We start from the raw sequence: 6,426 nt of genomic DNA, 5'->3' as shown, positions 1-6,426 counted from the left end.
TCTTTTAACTCTGAGTTCTGGGGATACTTGTGAATCCATGGAAGACCAGAGAGCTAGGCTTCCTCTTGTTGAATCTGATGCTAGAATGAAGGATGGAAACTTTAAAATGTCTTTTAGCTATGTTCATGTGATATCTGGATTTAAACTAAAATGCATATCTCATGGAACTACATTTGATGCTTTTCTTAAAAAATGTAATTACAACTATTTACATTTGTCATAGAATAGTCCTGTGATATCCTAGTTTTACTATACTGGTCTTCAGCCACTTTCTTTTCGATATTTTAGAAGCTACTTTTCTCTACATGTCTATGCCACACATCCCTGGCAAATCTCAGTGTTGGATAAAAGCAACTATCTTACTTCTCCATGAACAGTCACCAATTTCTGGGTCTCAACTGTCTCAGATATGTCTTACTAACACCTGTCCCCAGTCAGCTTTTTCTCCTGTTCTCTATAATTATTTTAAACCTTTTTCACCCTCCTAACCTCCTTCTTGCATTCCTCTCCCATCTTCAGCCTAGATTGTATTTTGAACTCTATAATAAACTCCCTATTCAAAATCTCTACCCAGATATCTTACAGGCACCCTGAATTCATCATGTTCAAAACTGAAAGATCAGAAGGAGAAATTAAGGAAACAATCCCATTCACCATTGGAACAAAAAGAATAAAATACCTAGGAATAAAGCTACCTAAGGAGGTAAAAGAGCTGTACTTAGAAAACTATAAAACACTGATGAAAGAAATCAAAGATGACACAAACAGATGGAGAGATATACCATGTTCTTGGATTGGAAGAATCAGTATTATGAAAATGACTATACTACCCAAAGCAATCTACAGATTCAATGCAATCCCTATCAAATTACCAATGGCATTTTTTACAGAACTAGAACAAAAAAAATCTTAAAATTTGTATGGAGACAGAAAAGGCCCCAAATAGCCAAAGCAATCTTGAGGGAAAAAAACGAAGCTGGAGGAATCAGACTCCCTGACTTCAGACTACACTACAAAGCTACAGTAATCAAGACAATATGGCTCGGTACTTTGTGACCACCTAGAGGGGTGGGATGGGGAGGGTGGGAGGGAGACGTGGGAGGGAGGAGATATGGGGATGTATGTGTGTGTATAGCTGATTCATTTTGTTGTAGGGCAGAAACTAGCACACCATTGTAAAGCAATTAATACTCCAATAAAGACGTAGAAAAAAACAAGCCTTGAAGGAAAAAGACTGAAGACAGTATATGCAAATCAGATGAACCATTGGATTAAGAAATAATATAGTATGGAATAGGCAAACTGAAACCACCATGGATTAATAATAAACTCTGTGATGAGCAAAAAAAAAAAAGACAATATGGTCTTTTACAGAAAGACCTGTATATTTTTATATGCAGAAATATAGATCAATGGAACAGGATAGAAAGCCCAGAGATAAACCCACGCACCTATGATCAATTAATCTATGATAAAGGAGGCAAGGATATACAATGGAGAAAAGACAGTCTCTTCAATAAGTGGTGCTGGGAAAACTGGACAGCTACATGTAAAAGAATGAAATTAGAACACTCCTAAACACCACACACAAAAATAAACTCAAAATGGATTAAAGACCTAAATGTAAGACGGGCCACTATAAAACTCTTAGAGGAAACATAGGAAGAACACTCTTTGACATAAATCACAGCAAGACCTTTTTTTGACCCACCTCCTAGAGTAATGGAAATAAAAACAAAAATAAACTAATGGGACCTAATGAAACTTAAAAGCTTTTGCACAGCAAAGGAAACTATAAACAAGACGAAAAGACAACCCTCAGAATGGGAGAAAATATTTAGAACCAAATCAACAGACAAAGGATTAGTCTCCAAAATATATAAACAGCTCCTGCAGCTCAATATTAAAAAAACAAACAGCCCAATCAAAAAAATGGACACAAGACCTTAAAAGACATTTCTCCAAAGAAGACATACAGATGGCCAAGAGGCAAATGAAAAGCTGCTCAACATCACTAATTATTAGGGAAACGCAAACTGAAACTACAATGAGGTATCACCTCACACTGGTTAGAATGGGCATCAACAGAAAACCTACAAACAATAAATGCTCGAGAGGGTGTGGAGAAAAGGGAACCCTCTTGCACTGTTGGTGGGAATGTAAATTGATACAGCCACTATGGAGAACAGTATGGAGGTTCCTTAAAAAACTAAAAATAGAATTACCATATGACCCAGCAATCCCACTACTGGGCATATACCCAGAGAAAACCATAATTAAAAAAGACACATGCACCCCAATGTTCATTGCAGCACTATTTACAATAGCCCGGTAACGGAAGCAACCTAAATGCCCATCGACAGACGAATGGATAAAGAAGATGTGGTACATATATACAATGGAATATTACTCAGCCATAAAAAGGAACGAAATTGGGTCATTTGTAGAGACGTGGATGGATCTAGAGACTGTCAAAGAGAATGAAGTAAGTCAGAAAGAGAAAAACAAATATCATAGATATATGTGGAATCTAGAAAAATGGTACAGATGAACCGGTTTGCCAGGCAGAAATAGAGACACAGACGTAGAGAACAAACATATGGACACCAAGGGGGGAAAGCAGGGGGTGGGGGTGTGTGATGAATTGGGAGATTGGGATTGACACTAATTTGTATAAAATAGATAACTAATAAGAACCTGCTGTATTAAAAAAATAAAATTAATAAAAATCAGTAGAATGAATGGGAAGATAAAGTTAAGGAGAACTCTTGAAAGTAAATCTGCTAAATGATAGAAATTCCACTAAGAACAGAACAGAAGGAAAAATAAACTGCCCCCCCCCAAAAAAACTGAACTAATGCTCTCCCCGCTCCACCAGACTTGCTTTCCCCTCCTACAATCCCCTTCCCCGTAAATGGTGCCTTCTTCAAGCCAGAAACCCCAAGTCATCTTTACATCCCATCTAACACCAAATCCTGGGGAGTCTACTCCCAAATAAATCCATTCTCCATATCTTTTCAATTTTGCAACCATTTTAAGTTTTTCAAAAACTCAAATCTGGTTTTGTCACACTTCCTTTCCCCACCCATCCCCACCCTTAATTCAAATGTGATTTTGTCACAGTTCTTAAAACCCAGCAGGATCAAAGGATAATATACTCAATGATAATACACTTTAGATGCTTTTGATACCTTGCACTCATGGTGCTTACTGCCTAGTGGGGAAAATAAGACATGAAATATAACCCCAGCTATATAAGTACAATTTAGTAATAAGTGCTATGTAATTAAGTTGTAATGAGAGTATAATGAGTGTAAAAGGAAGACCTAATCTAGTGGAGGCCTCCTTGAGGAAATGACTTTAGGTTGACACCTGAGTGTGGGATGGAAGAAGAAGAGAGAAGAGCCCAGCACAGAAGCAGAGAGAGAGAGGAAACAGGGTACTGGGAAGAGCTGAAAGGTAAGTGGCTGGAGATGGCAGCATTGCTGGAGGGGTGGTTGCCGCTGAAGATAGATAAATCACGCAAGACCCTGTAGTTCATCCTAAGAGTTTTGATCTTTATCTTTAAAATAATGGAAAATAATTGAATGGTTTTAAGAGTGTTAACATGATGAGATTTAGCTTTTTTAAAAAGATTACTCAGGCTTCTCGGTGGAGTGTGCCTTTATCCCTTCCACTGGTTCTCAGGAGGAGAGCCAAAAAGTTGACAGTGAGCAAGATTTGCACTGTCATTCCTGGGTTTTATTTCCTTTGACCTCCCTTAGCTCTTTTTTTTTTTTTTTTAAACATCTTTATTGGAGTATAACTGCTTTACAACGGTGTGCTAGTTTCTGCTTTATAACAAACTGAATCAGCTATACATATACATATACCCCATATCTCCTCCCTCTTGCATCTCCCTCCCACCCTCCCTATCCCACCCCTCTAACCTTTAGCTCTTTCATGGTGTGATGGTAACACCAGAGGTCTGTACCTAGGTTACACCCTAAGCCTTACCTTTTCCCTGCATAATGAGATTTTATACAACAAAAACAAGAACACAAGTATTAAATCTAAATAAAGTAAACGCTATGGTATTAACTCTTCCACACAATTCTTGGTCATTGGGTTACTTGGAAACAAAGACCTTTTGTCCTTTCTTTCACTAAAGAAAAGCATTTTCAGCTTGTTGAGTAAGAAAAGTCTCTCTAATGTAAAAATGCCTGCAGCTAGTTATTTATGTTGACCTCTAGTAGTGTGTGGCTTTCTTGTGAACACTTAGTCCTGAGGACCTCTTCTATCACATAAAAGCGACTGAATCAAGCCATGCCAAGCTGTTAATGACCCTCAGATTTGCGCTTCAGGAAACTGGAGGTTGATTGGTTTTTGACGGGTTTCTCAAGCAGTTTGTCATCTGTTTTTGTCCTCCCCTCCCTCTTCCACCCTTCCATCTAGGAATGAATATTAACGAATTTAGAAACGTTGTTTGCAGTTGGGTCCAAAAGACAACTACTGTGCTGAATACATTTTTCTAATTCACATCCACAAATAATGATGAGGTAGTGGTCAAGACTCTCAAAATCCAAACTCAGTCTCCTTACTCAGCTGTTGTGAAACAGATCTTAAGTGCTATTTTAAACCCAATGAACCATGTTGGCTCCAACCTCAGCTGCTACCACATGCTGAGTACTCACTACGTTCAAGAGAATGGAGCTTTAGGGAGGGTGGGAGCAAAGTATGAAAAACATGACAACACCGCAAGGCAGAACTCACGAATCCCCTAAACGACATGGGGGCTAATCCACTGACTTGTTTTGACGGTAAAAGCCTTCAGGGCGGCGCTCCTACTCCTAAATCCTCAGCTCCCTGTACGGGGCCTGGCATTCAGAAAGCACACAGCAAACGTGCACGTGGTGAGTGAACGATCTGCGATCCACGCTCAAGCCTGGGGCCGCAGAGCTCAGACCTCAAGCACCTTTCAGGCGGTCGAACTCCAGGCCGGGCCACGTGACACCCTCCAGCCAATGGGCAGGTGGCCCCCCGGAGGATCGCCAATAAAGGCGCCAGTTGCTGCCCACTAGCGGCCGCCATTGGGGCGAGAGTTGGCAGCGACGGATGGTGGAAAGGTGCTTCCCTGCAGCGCTTCATCTCGTGAAAGCTGAAGGGGCCAGTCAGAGAAGGTCCTTTACACAAGGGGTAAGGGAGCCCCTTGGGGGAAGCACTACTCTGGGATCCGAGCCCTCGCTGTCACCCTGGGTGGGGAATAACCGTTTTTTCCTCTCCTCCCCTCCCCCATCAACATTGTGCGACAGCAGAGGCCGTTAGAGAGGCCATCCCGGCGTGTGCCTTTAGCCCAGGTGAGCTGCCGGTTGCTTTTCTTTGGCCTTACCAGCTGCAAGCTCATTGCCCCAGTGGACCCTCTAAAATTTTTTTGGCTTTTCTCTTACGCTTGGTGGTGGTGGTGGTGGTGGGTTTTTTTTTTCCAAGGAAGGGGTGAGAAGAGGAAGGTTGGTCCAAGGAATGGCGGTCCAACCACCTCCCCGTTTGAAAAACACTCATGGCCTTTGTAGTTCTCTTAGGTCTTGGATTGATGGATCGCTGCTTGTACTGTAGTTTCGGGAATGAAGGAGAAAGCACGGAGCTTTAGCTGTAGCTGACTTTTTTTGTTGTGTTTATTCTGGGCTTGATCATTTGGGACAGGAAATTGCCCATCCTTGATTCATTTATTCGTTCAACTAACATTAAGCCCTTGGAACATATTAAACCCTCTGTTGGGTGTTGCGGAATCTGGAGTTAGGGCAGGCCTCAAGGCGCTGGATTGTGTTAAGAATTAAAATGAGGTATGTACAGGGTGCTTTGGGACCTGTGGGAAGGGCCCGGGTGGTTGGAAGGGAGCAAGGGAGGGTTCTGGGTAGGCAATAACTGAGCTGGGTCTTGAGATGAAATAGAAGTTAGTCTAAAGAGTGAGGGGAGCTCTGGTGAGGAGGGGAAATTTTCCAAAAGCATAGGCGTGAGAGCACAAGAGTAGGTGGGACAGTGGAAAACTGGCAGATTTTTGAACATGGCTGGCACCGTGTTGGGAGAGTAGGAAGAGATGAGTCTAGTGAGATAGGCAAGGGGCCATAAGAGGGTTTGTTTATTGGTATGTCATGAAGGGCTATAGGTTTAGCAGTATGATCTTAAGTTGCTGAACAAAAATCACAGCATCACCATTGCATGAATTCAGGTGGGAGATAGCAAGTGATTGAACAAAAGGAGTGGTTTGGGAGATGGAAATTAGGAACACCATAAGTATTCAGAATATGTAAATTTATATTCAAGAGTCAGTTGTTTAGAGGTATTTGATGCCTTGGAGTGGCTGAGATCTGCGGAAAAGTAGTAAAGAAGACAAAGGAAAAACTGTGGAGGATATTAATGGGTTAGCAGAAGATGAGATTATGGATTCCT

This window comes from Monodon monoceros, unplaced genomic scaffold (genome assembly GCF_005190385.1).
Source record: "Monodon monoceros isolate NGI ecotype Baffin Bay Population unplaced genomic scaffold, NGI_Narwhal_1 Super_Scaffold_18, whole genome shotgun sequence".
Taxonomy (NCBI): Eukaryota; Metazoa; Chordata; class Mammalia; order Artiodactyla; family Monodontidae; genus Monodon; species Monodon monoceros.
Note: the sequence above shows the minus strand (reverse complement) of the source record.